The sequence below is a fragment of the Salvelinus namaycush genome, chromosome 34 (genome assembly GCF_016432855.1).
Source record: "Salvelinus namaycush isolate Seneca chromosome 34, SaNama_1.0, whole genome shotgun sequence".
NCBI lineage: Eukaryota > Metazoa > Chordata > Actinopteri > Salmoniformes > Salmonidae > Salvelinus > Salvelinus namaycush.
The window spans coordinates 24660088-24673532 of record NC_052340.1 but is presented as its reverse complement, the minus strand read 5'-3'; the positions used below and the strand labels follow the sequence as shown (position 1 = coordinate 24673532).

Sequence of the window (13445 nt, the reverse complement as noted above, 5' to 3'; positions counted from 1 at the left end):
CTAAGACTGTGATACTCACCTTTTAGCACACAACACACCACTGAAGTATGGAGGGTCCAATGGCATGAGCTCCTATGGAAGAGAAACATTATATTACTAACTGTCTTGGTGCAAACACACCAAGACAGTTGTGAAGAGGGCACGACAACACCTTTTCCCCCTCAGGAGAATGAAAAGATTTGGCATGGGTCCCCAGATCCTCAAAAAGTTCTACAGCTGCACCAACGAGAGCATCCTGACCGGTTGCATTACCACCTGGTATGGCAACTTCTCGGCATCTGACCGTAAGGCGCTACAGAGGGTAGTGCGTACGGCCCAGTACATCACTGGTGGCCAAGCTTCCTGACATCCAGGACCTATATACTCGGCGGTGTCAGAGGAAGGCCCAAAAAATTGTTAAAGACTCCAGTCACCCAAGTCATAGACTGTTCTCTCTGCTACCGCACGGCAAGCGGTACCAGAGCGCCAAGTCTAGGACCAAAAGGCTCCTGGACAGCTTCCACCCCCAAGCCATAGGACTGCTGAACAATTAATCAAATGGCCACCTGGACAATTTACATTGGGTTACCAACATCTCACTACGGACTCATATCTTTAGATGCACATTACTAAATCAGTTAGGATATAAATATTTATAAAAGACAACAAAGCAGTATTTACCGCAATACGGAGGTTGAATCTGGGGTTAATCATTTCAAAGTCTATTGCGGTTCTGTATGGGAAGAGATTTATAATGAGTGGCTGATGTGATTGCTGACTTCACTGTTAGGCCTAATTCAAATTAAACTAAATATGTAAATAATTGCATGAAGTGTATTCATCTATTCAATTAACTATTATTTCTGCTTTATAGGCAATTTGGTAGGCAAAAAACTGGAAGTCTGAAAGTTCCAGCATATAAATTATAATTCACACATTTGTATTTTAGGATTCTTCAAATATATATTTTTTTCAAACATAAAAACCTTTACTTCACTAAACTTAGAAAGCACTGAGCAATTAACTCTTTCAAGGTTATATCGTCACCTTGTGGTAGAGAGGATACATATCATCTTTTCAAAACAAAGGTGGAGAAAATATATTTCCTTCCTAGAGAACAATGGAGGTTTACTCAGTAGCAGTGCAAATGTCATGGTACAGATACAGTGTATGGACACTCAATCATATTTTAAATGGTAAATTTGCAAACATATTATGATCAATAGAATTGAATGTCATTATCGTAAACGGTGAAATAAGTACAACTAGTTATAATTGTAACTGCTTAGCATATAATAAGAAAATACCTTCAGTATTTACCTGGCTAAAAGAGAAGGAATATAATATTGTTTACAGAAACTCATTCAACAATTTTAGATGAAATTGTGTGGAAAGGGGACTGGGTGTCACGTCCTGAACTTAGTTCCGTTTTTGTGTCTCTATTTTAGTTTGGTCAGGGCGTGAGTTAGGGTGGGCAGTCTATGTTCTTTTTTCTAGGTTGTTGTTTTTCTATGTGTGTGGCCTGGAGTGGTTCCCAATCAGAGGCAGCTGTTTATCGTTGTCTCTGATTGGGAGCCATATTTAGGTAGCCTGTTTTCCATTGTGTGTTGTGGGTGATTGTTTCTAGTGTTAGGTTCACCTTTCAGGACTGTTTCGGTTTTCGTTATCATTCACTTTGTTATTTTTGTATTTTGTCGTGTTCAGTTTTATTAAACTATCATGGACACTTACCACGCTGCGTATTGGTCCGATCCTTCATACTCCTCGTCTGAAGAGGAGGAAAATCGTTACACTGGGGGGGAAAAATATACTTCTCCCATGGGCAAAGAAACTCAAAAGGGGTGGTGTTATTAATTAACAATAATTTTGATATGAATATGCAAATTGTCCAAACAGATCCGCAAGGACCATAACAGATTTGGCTCATTAATCTATACGGTCCAAATAATGATGATCCATGCTTCTTTGAAAATATATAATAATTGATCAAGCCTACAAGCAATACAATACTCTATTATTATGGTGGGAGATTATAATTTCTGTATTTAGAAAAAAGAAAATAAGAAAATCACATTACAAACTATCACCCTCATGCACTAAAGGAAATCACGAATATCATGGATATATTGGAACTAGTGGATATATGGAGGCTTAAATATCCTGACCTAATGAAAAATACAAGGCAGAGGCTCAATCAAGCTAGTCGTTGGCACCAAAAGTTTTTTTTTAAGTATTGATAGGGGACAGAATGCGGTCGGACCATCAAATAATTGGTATATACATTACTCTTACAGAATTTCCACGTGGGCGAGGATATTGGAAATGTTATCAAATTCTATTGGATAACAACTTATTTATAACCAGGACAGAAGAATTTATAAAATATTTTTTTCAACATAGGTACAGCAGATCCTCCTATTGTAATGGACACTTATAAATGTGGCTTTATAGGCCATGCAATTCAATACTCATCTTTAAAAAAAATAATAATAATTTTGGTCAAAAGAGAGAAAATAGAGGGACTAACAGTCCAGATAGATAGAAAACTGTACCATAGAGGCACAGAATAAGTTAGAGGAAAAATAAAAATAAACTGGAGGAACTTATTCAAGAAAGATCAAGTGTAATATATTATAAAAAAGCTAACTGGATGGAATATGGGGCGAAATGGGGGAAATTTATGTGATATTTTCAACATAGAAATGCTACAAAAAATAATTTACTGAAACTTGTAACAAATGATGAAGTCATGATTCACCAAGTAATATTTTGAAAAAGAAGCAAAGTACATTAAGCATATGTTTTTGTATCAGTTTCCTCCATCTCCACTAACCGAAGTTAATTTTAAGGATTATTTTTCTATTAATAATGTAAAATTAACAGTTGTACAGAAAGACTCATGTGAAGGCCAAATTACAGAGGAGGTACTTCTTGATGCAATTAAAGCCTTTAAGTGCGGGAAAACTCCAGGGCTGGATGGCATACCAATTGAGGTATATCAATCCTTTTTTTATGTCCTCAGAGGATTGTTATTAGCATGTTTTAACCACTCCTGTAAAATGGTAGACTATCAGGTACTCAACAAGACGGTCTGCTTTCAAATATAAATATCCAGTCCATTTAAAAAATTGGAGGTCCCTTAAATTTCAGTGTTGTGACGCAAAAATTCTAGCAAAATGCATAGCGCATAGAATTTAAAAGGTATTGTTCGATATTATTCATCCTAATCAGACAGGTTTTTTTCATGGACGATACATTGGCGATAATATAAGACAAGTGCTGGAAACAACAGAACACTGAAAAATCTGGGAAACTAGGCCTGGTATTCATAGCTGACTTTGAAAAGGCTTTTGATAAAGTACGATTGGAATTTATACATAAAAGCCTGGATTATTTCAATTTTGGAGAATCTCATACAATGGGTTAAAGTTATGTATAGTAACCCTAGGTGTAAAATAGTAAATAATGGCTACATCTCAGAAAGTATTAAACTGTCAAGAGGAGTAAAACAAGGTTGTCCACTATCGGCATAAGTATTTTTTATGGCTATCGAAATGTCAGCTATTAAAATCAGATCCAACAATAATATCAAGGGGCTAGAAATACAGGGCTTAAAAACAAAGGTGTCGTTCTACACTGATGATTCATGTTTTTTAAAAATCCACAATTTGGATCCCTCCATAGCCTCATAGAGGATCTAGATAATTTTTTCTAACCTCTCTGGATAATGAATATGAATTCTGAGGGCAGAAATGATTAAATATTAAAGACTTAGGCCTCTTACTAAAGGCTTCAGTTACACAAAAGCTGTACTTAAATCCGAACTGGTTCTCTAGCAGATTAGTAAGAATGGCTCACCCCGTGTTCAAGAATGGCCTTTTTCCCATTCAGATTATCTAGTGACCAGAAAAAAACGATTTATTATACTCAACTTGAGATTTAAATAAATTGTGTTTCCTTAAAAAAAAAGCACAACATTTAATGCTACCTGAATTGACTCAAAAAAGTAACATAATTAGGACTACAGAGAGGTCAAACAGTGGCCTGAGGCTCTTGGACTGCGACTGAGTACACCCTAGCCTGACACCTGGATGTTCCTGGCCCAATCCACCTGGCCCCACTCTACCTGGTGGATGTTGCTGCCTCCACTGGCTATATCTCCCCCTCAAGTCACTTACCAGTCTCTTTCCATCTGACCAGGGCTCTGGTCAAAAGTAGTGCATTATACAGGGAAAAGTTATAGGGAATAAGGTGCCCTTTGGGACGCATTCTGCCTGTTGTATTTGTATTTATTATGAATCCCCATTAGCTGCTGCCAACAATTAAAAACATTACATTACATATTTCTGTATTTTAAAGATTACAGATCTTGATTGCTGAAAAGAAAAACATTTTGGAACTAGGTCAACAAGTGTCTAATGAAACCAATACAAAACGATAGTTTTTGGTTGGAATTTTCCTTTAATTGTGTGCACTCAGGCCACTACTCTACCACAACATATCTACAATACAAACCCATGTGTCTGTGCCTGTGTGTGTGTCTCTTCACAGTTCCTGCTTTTCCGTAAGGTGTATTTTTTATACATATTTTAAATCTAATTTTACAGCTTGCATGAGTTACTTGATGTGGAATAGAGTTCCATGTAGTCATGGCTCAATGTTGCCATGAGCCCCACCCTGCCTACTGTAAACGATTTCTCCATCCCATTCCCCCCAGTTAAGCAAACGAAGGGGAGAGGCTGGGACTGTAAGTGATGTAGTAAATTACTTTTCCTGTCAATAACTTTGTTTGATAAATGCCCTTTATTGGGGAAAGAAGTCACACTTCCAGTTTGCACGAATCTGTATTTGATTTACTGTAATACAGAGATACAGACAGTATAAAAGCATACATTCAATCTAACAATGTCTTCATTTGTGTTTTAATAGAAAATGAAAGCATAGTCTTCCTTTATTCACAATTTCAATAATGAAAGGGCAATACCAGTATTACTGGCCAGCAGGCTCAGACAATATCCATAATGACTACAGAGAAAGTACTCACACTTTAAGACCCTATGAACCGATGGCTTTTCATAAAGTCATATGGTAAGTAAGGAAATACAAGTTTCTAGGTGTGTAGGGAGTGGGTCAGTGACTTGAGGGGGAGAAATAATCAGTGGAGGTAGCAACAGGCTGGTAGATGGGGGCAAGGTGGGATTGGGCCAGGCACGTTCAGGTGTCAGGCTGGGGTGTCCTCAGTCGCGGTCCAAGAGCCTCAGGTCCTCCGGAAGGAAAGACAGAGAAAGAGAAAAGATGAGGGTTTGTGAGCGCATGCCTAAATCCATAGTACACCACATACACTGGGGGTAGAGAATAATCAGTAGTGTTGCTGTGGACACTGGACAGTCTGACTAACACACACACACACACACACACACACACACACACACACACACACACACACACACACACACACACACACACACACACACACACACACACACACACACACACACACACACACACACACACACACACACACACACACACACACACACACACACCTGTTTGACCTCGTTGTGATACTGTAGGCCTACTTATGTTACTTTTTTGAGTCAATTCAGGTAGAATTTAATGTCCTGCAATTGTGTTAACAATGGCAGCCAGCATTGTAAATAAAGAGATGTGCAGAAAGATAATCAGCCTCTGTGTCATTGGATCCTTTCCCCTTAATGTATTTTTTATATCAGCCAAGCCCATCTTTTCAAAGAAACACCATATATTTCAATATCTAGTTGAGTGAGGAGTCTATTGCTTCAGTCCTTTTCCTATGCTTCCTGGCTGATGTTTTGGTCACTTTTGAATGCTGGCGGTGCTCTCACTCTAGTGGTAGCATGAGACGGAGTCTACAACCCACACAAGTGGCTCAGGTAGTGCAGCTCATCCAGGATGGCACATCAATGCGAGCTGTGGCAAGAAGGTTTGCTGTGTCTGTCAGCGTAGTGTCCAGAGCATGGAGGCGCTACCAGGAGACAGGCCAGTACATCAGGAGACGTGGAGGAGGCCGTAGGAGGGCAACAACCCAGCAGCAGGACCGCTACCTCCGCCTTTGAGCAGGAGGAGCACTGCCAGAGCCCTGCAAAATGACCTCCAGCAGGCCACAAATGTGCATGTGTCAGCATACGGTCTCACAAGGGCTCTGAGGATCTCATCTCGGTACCTAATGGCAGTCAGGCTACCTCTGGCGAGCACATGGAGGGCTGTGCGGCCCCACAAAGAAATGCCACCCCACACCATGACTGACCCACCGCCAAACCGGTCATGCTGGAGGATGTTGCAGGCAGCAGAACGTTCTCCACGGCGTCTCCAGACTCTGTCACGTCTGTCACATGTGCTCATGTGCTCAGTGTGAACCTGCTTTCATCTGTGAAAAGCACAGGGCGCCAGTGGCGAATTTGCCAATATTGGTGTTCTCTGGCAAATGCCAAACGTCCTGCACGGTGTTGGGCTGTAAGCACAACCCCCACCTGTGGACGTCGGGCCCTCATACCACCCTCATGGAGTCTGTTTCTGACTGTTTGAGCAGACACATGCACATTTGTGGCCTGCTGGAGGTCATTTTGCAGGGCTCTGGCAGTGCTCCTCCTGCTCAAAGGCGGAGGTAGCGGTCCTGCTGCTGGGTTGTTGCCCTCCTACGGCGTCCTCCACGTCTCCTGATGTACTGGCCTGTCTCCTGGTAGCGCCTCCATGCTCTGGACACTACGCTGACAGACACAGCAAACCTTCTTGCCACAGCTCGCATTGATGTGCCATCCTGGATGAGCTGCACTACCTGAGCCACTTGTGTGGGTTGTAGACTCCGTCTCATGCTACCACTAGAGTGAGAGCACCGCCAGCATTCAAAAGTGACCAAAACATCAGCCAGGAAGCATAGGAACTGAGAAGTGGTCTGTGGTCACCACCTGCAGAATCACTCCTTTATTGGGGGTGTCTTGCTAATTGCCTATAATTTCCACCTTTTGTCTATTCCATTTGCACAACAGCATGTGAAATTTATTGTCAATCAGTGTTGCTTCCTAAGTGGACAGTTTGATTTCACAGAAGTGTGATTAACTTGGAGTTACATTGTGTTGTTTAAGTGTTCCCTTTATTTTTTTGAGCAGTGTATTTTAATCTCCAGTTGAGTAAAAGTAACTTTGTTACGGTCACAAAAGGATTTTTTTTTAATGTGGTAAACAGCGCCACACTCAGGCAGAAAACGGAATGTTCTATTTTCAGCCAGGCCCATATTTTCAAAGATAAACATTTATTATATCTATATTTGATCAAAATACCTAGTTTTGTTGTGATCACAATAAAATCCCAATAATTCAGGTATAGAGCCACACAGTCAGGCAGACACATCTGAATGTTCTATCACAAAGTTTCCCTGGCTGATATGGATTTCACTTAGAAATACTATAAGAGTAAATTAATAGATGACAGTCACCGCTATTAACCTGTCTCCAATATAATCGCATAATTTACAGAGACCCACCGTGGACATTCGTGTGAAAAGGTGTTCCATAGTCTGTTTTATACAACGGGTGGGTCTAATCCTGTACGCTGACTGTTGGTTAAAAGCGCATCCCAGCCGGTGTCTATTCCACAAACTACCACCAGCTAAATCTATGACGTTAAAATGGCTATTTACTCTGTTCCATTTGACTGCGCAATCCACTGTCTCATCAACCCAGCCAGGCAAATTATAAACTTGATCTCCACTATAAAAAGCATCTAGACATTATCTCAATTTTTTTGGGGAATAACATTTAGTTTCCAACAGCAGAGATTTGTATAAACCTTGGTCTCTCTCCGATATTTGCAACAGTGTTTCAATATTTAAATTCGATCTACAGCTGTCCCATAGTAATGAACGAGACGGGACGAGATAGACAGGCAGGCAGCGTTTCTCAGCCAGTCGAAATCATGAATCAGCTGGCATCACAAAAAAATGTCAATTGAAAAAAGGTAAAACGAAACGAAGTGCAGTTACTGTAGTTTGCAGTCTTTCCAGCTAAATTTTGAAGTGATTGTGTTGGCTAGCTCCTCTGAACAAGTGTCCTGACGAGTGAGCACATTTTCTATGCCAAGCGAAATCGTGCCTCATTAGCTCATTGTTATGGATGAATCCAAATAAATGTCACTAGAAAACAGCTTAAACAAATGCAGCTACTGTTGTTATTCTGTCTGCACTGTTTGACGTGACTGTAAGTAAGCCGTAGTTGGCTAGCTAAACGATAAGGACGATGCCAGCCAGTATGGCAATGGAACATTTAGAATGAAGGACTTGGTCGCGCCCATAGATACAGAACAAAAAGACTGAACAACTGGGTCGCGTCTCTGGCAACCGAACCAATAGAACGAACGCCCAGCCGGCTTGGGTAGCAACCCTAGATTGGTCTCGGGAATATATCTTGTGGAAGGATGAAATGATAAATTAATAAAAAATAACGTTTTGAATGAAAATATGTCAATCATTATTTGAATATGTTGGTAACCCGTTGTATAAAAGTGATAATGCCCTCCACGCCGGTGTTTGAAAGATATATTTGCACATTTGCCGGTGTTGTGCCGAAAATCTCCCCCCGTGCCAAAATTCTCCCCACATTCGCGTGAACGCCCACACACTACATTTTTCATTGCTGCGACTTGCTGAGAAGCCCCTGACTGCAGGGTGTGGGCGGAGTCAAACGTCGGGGCCCGGCTCCATGTGGGCGGAGTCAAATGTCGGGGCCGGGATCAATGGGTGCGGAGCCTAACGCGTTTAACCCAAAACCTTCCCATCTCCTTTGAGGTCACGCAAATTGAGGTAAACGTCGATGGTGTCAACGAAAGCGAATCTTAATCAAACCTAACCTACATGGATAGCAATATAAACCATGGAAGTAAGTGAGACTGGTAATATTCATGTTATACCAGTGCAGTGGTATATTTTTTATATGACCAACTACCGCACTAATGTTAGCATAGCGTTAATTAGCACCCATTTGCACGTAAGCAAGCTAGCTAATTGCTCACAATAAGGGACACTTATTTGGACAAATTTGCCTACTTGAGCAGTAAGCCTAGGTTTACATGTACAGTTATGTAATCAATTTGATTGTTGATTTTCTATGTTTCTTCAATGTATGCCTTGCTGTGTTTGGCTGGCTCTAAATGTCTATCGTTGATGCCATTCCCATAGTTGCACATAGCGAGTCTACACAGCCTACACAAATTCAGCAAAAAAATAAATGTCCTCTCACTGTCAACTGCGTTTATTTTCAGCAACTTAAACATCAGTAAATATTTGTATGAACATAAAAAGATTCAACAACTGAGACAAACTGAACAAGTTTCACAAGGATGTGACTAACAGAAATTGAATAATGTGTCCCTGAACAAAGGAGGGAGGGGGGTTAAAAGGTAACAGTCAGTATCTAGTGTGGCCACCAGCTGCATTAAGTACTGCAGTGCATCTCCTCCTCATGGACTGCACCAGATTTGCCAGGTCTTGCTGTGAGATGTTACCCTACTCTTCCACCAAGGCACTGTAATGGCTTTCGTCGGTAGAAGGAGAGGAGGACCAAAACGCAGCGTGGTGCGTATCCATAATTTATTAGAATACTTCTCAATATGAACAAAAACAATAAACAGATGAAAAACCAACAAAGCTACAGTCCCGAACTAGTGAACACAGAAAAAAAAACAGGAACAATCACCCACAAACCAACAGTGAAAACAGGCTACCTTAATATGGTTCCCAATCAGAGACAATGCAAAACACCTGCCTCTGATTGAGAACCATATCAGGCCAAATGACAAACCTCAACATAGAAACACATAACATAGACTGCCCACCCCAACTCACGCCCTGACCATACTAACTAAAGACAAAAACAAAGGAAAATAAAGGTCAGAACGTGACAGTACCCCCCCCCCCCCAAAGGTGCGGACTCCGGCCGCAAAACCTGAACCTATAGGGGAGGGTCTGGGTGGGCGTCTGTCCGCGGTGGTGGCTCTGGCGCGGGACGTGGACCCCACTTAACCATAGTTTTAGTCCGCCTCAACCGCCCCCGTGGCCTCTTACGAGCGGCGCTCCTTGCCGCCGACCTCTGACTGGGGACCCTAGCTATGGGTCCCGAATGGACGGGAGATTCCGGCAGCACCGGAGTAAAGGACGACTCCGGCAGCGCCGGACAGGCGGGAGACTCCGGCAGCGCCGGAGTGAAAGGCAATTCCGGCATCGCCGGCTTAACAGGCAGCTCTGGCAGCTCCTGGCTGACTGACGGCTCTGGCAGGTCCTGACTGGCGGGCGGTTCTGGCGGCTCCTGACTGGCGGGCGGCTCCTGACTGGCGGGCGGCTCTGGCGGCTCCTGACTGGCGGGCGGCTCTGGCGGCTCCTGACTGGCGGGCGGCTCTGGCGGCTCCTGACTGGCGGGCGGCTCTGGCGGCTCCTGACTGGCGGGCGGCTCTGGCGGCTCCTGACTGGCGGGCGGCTCAGGACAGACGGGCGGCTCAGACGGCTCAGGACAGACGGGCGGCTCAGACGGCGCTGGGCAGACGGGCAGCTCAGGCGGCGCTGGGCAGACGGGCAGCTCAGGCGGCGCTGGACAGACGGGCACACCTGTAGGGAGGAGACGGAGAGACAGCCTGGTGCGTGGGGCTGCCACAGGACCCACCAGGCTGGGGAGACCTACAGGAGGCTTGGTGTTAGGAGGAGGCACCTGAAGGGCCGGGCTGTGGGGGAGCACTGGAGCTCTGGTGCGCAGCCTTGGCACCACACCCCCAGGCTGGAATACTACTCTAGCCCGGACCCTCCAGAGTGCAGGCACAGGTTGAACCGGGCTGTGGGTGAACAATGGAGATCTAGTGCCTACTACACGCACCTCTCCCTTAGGCTCCACTCCCACATTTGCCCGGTATGAGCGGAGCGCAGGCATAGGACGCACTGCACCCTCCCAGCGCCCCGGAGACACAGCACGCAGAGCCGGCGCATGATACCCTGGACCGAAACGGCGTACTGGAGACCAGACACGCTGAGCAGGCACAATACGCCCTGGCTGGATGCCCACACTCGCATGACACTTTCGGGGGGATGCCCTATAGCGCACCGGGCTATGGGCAGTACTGGCGACACCGTGCGCTTAACCGCATAACACGGTGCCTGACCAGTAACGCGCTGCTTATAATAAGCACGAGGAGTGAGCTCAGGTCTGCTACCTGGCTTAGCCACACTCCCCGTGTGCCTCCCCCCCCCAAAAATTTTTTGGGGCTGCCTCTCGTACCTGTCGCGCTGCCGTGCTGCCTCCTCATATCGCTGGCTCCTCTCTCCGGCTGCCTCTGCTCTCCTAGCTGCCTCCACCTGTTCCCATGGGAGGCGATCCCTTCCAGCCAGGATCTCCTCCCATGTGTAGCAGCCCTTGCCTTCCAAAACGTCTTCCCATGTCCATTCCTCCTTCTTGCGCTGCTCTTGCTGCCGCTGCCTGTTACCACGATGCTTGGTCCTTTTGTGGTTGGTAATGGCTTTCGTCGGTAGAAGGAGAGGAGGACCAAAGCGCAGCGTGGTGCGTATCCATAATTTATTAGAATACTTCTCAATATGAACAAAAACAATAAACAGACGAAAAACCAACGAAGCTACAGTCCCGAACTAGTGAACACAGAAAAAAACAGGAACACATGAACAGGAACAATCACCCACAAACCAACAGTGAAAACAGGCTACCTTAATATGGTTCCCAATTAGAGACAATGCAAAACACCTGCCTCTGATTGAGAACCATATCAGGCCAAATGACAAACCTCAACATAGAAACACATAACATAGACTGCCCACCCCAACTCACGCCCTGACCATACTAACTAAAGACAAAAACAAAGGAAAATAAAGGTCAGAACGTGACAGGCACCTGCATGTTCCTGGACATTTCTGGGGGGAATGTCCCTAGCCCTCACCCTTCGATCCAAAAGGTCCCAGACGTGCTCAATGGGATTGAGATCTGGGCTCTTCGCTGGCCATGGCAGACATTGCAATTTATTGCCCTGGCCACATCTGCAGTCCTCATGCCTCCTTGCAGCATGCCTAAGGCATGTTCACGCAGATGAGCAGGGACCCTGGGCATCTTTCTTTTTGTGTTTTTCAGAATCAGTAGAAAGGCCTCTTTAGTGTCCTAAGTTTTCATAACTGTGACCTTAATTGCCTACCGTCTGTAAGCTGTTAGTGTCTTAACGACCGTTCCACAGGTGCATGTTCATTAATTGTTTATGGTTCATTGAACAAGCATGGGAAACAGGGTTTAAAGATCTGTGAATTTATTTGGATTTTTACGAATTATCTTTGAAAGTCCGGGTCCTGAAAAAGGGAGTTTACAATAATGAAATACATGGCAAGTCAAGAAAAGTCATTGCAACTTGTCCACACTGCAAACAGAAGTTAAATAAGAAAAACTTCAAAACATATTTACGAAGACGTCATGCACATTGCTTTGAAACAGTGTCCAAGGAAACATTTTTGGCATGTGAGTGCATTGATGTGAGAAATGGTGTGTTTGCAGTCAAATACATTTTCTGGTCCAGCAAAACCCATACATGTTGTGAAAAATACTTGGGCTAATTCAGTTCCAACTTTGTTCAAAACTGTTATGAAAGCTGGAGTATTAAAACGCTGTTGAATTGTACTTTTTCTTTACTTTCACAGACACTGTGTTCACATAAACATTGCTGGGATCTTGTCCCCTGGACCTTGGAGGACTTTTGTGGATGATGATCAGGTTAGATATTCCTTTAAATTATTCCACTGAACTGTACCATTTGATTGTCATTCCTTTATTGAAAATTGTACCTTGTTCACACCACAGGGCCTACCAAAGCAAGGTTTCTCAAGCAACTGTGGGGTGTTTGTTTTGATGGTAAGATGTTGGCTATTCAGTATATTATATTAGTCCTATTATCTGTTATAACATATGAAAAGTTATTATTTCTGTGCGTGCAGTATGTAAAGCACACTATTGTTATTGCTCATACTTTTTCTTGTTTATTATTCTTGACACTTTTTGGGACCTGTTTTTACATACACAATTCATACATCAAACTCCTACAGAGCTGGATGCCGATGTAACATGCTGTGACTTCTTGGGGGGGGGGGGGTGTTGTCTTCTACATCCTGAAATATATTCCTGGGGGGGTGGTATTATCATTATTGTTATCATAACAATCAAACTTAACACCTACTCTTTCTTAACTTACACTACACTGTACATTGCAATGGAAGCACAGTGTGATTTCACTGAGGTATGTATAAATTATGAATTTCTCATCACTAGTGGATATGTTTTTTGGGATCCCCATCCGATTGTGTGATTTTCTTTTTCAAAGGAAAACATGCAGCAAATTAGGCGATGGTGGTGCCTAGTTCTCTTGCAGGACTTTCCCATGCCGTACGTCTTGAACATTATAAAAAC

At 43.6% G+C, this 13445-nt stretch overlaps 1 long non-coding RNA gene across 1 annotated transcript; it reads left to right on the top strand.

The window, feature by feature from the left end:
* The first annotated feature begins 8773 nt into the window (after positions 1-8773).
* LOC120028956 lies at positions 8774-12894 on the top strand. Its single transcript, XR_005473552.1, has 3 exons — positions 8774-8888; positions 12683-12755; positions 12843-12894. It is a non-coding gene; the product is annotated as an uncharacterized LOC120028956 (long non-coding RNA).
* The last annotated feature ends 551 nt before the right edge of the window (positions 12895-13445 follow it).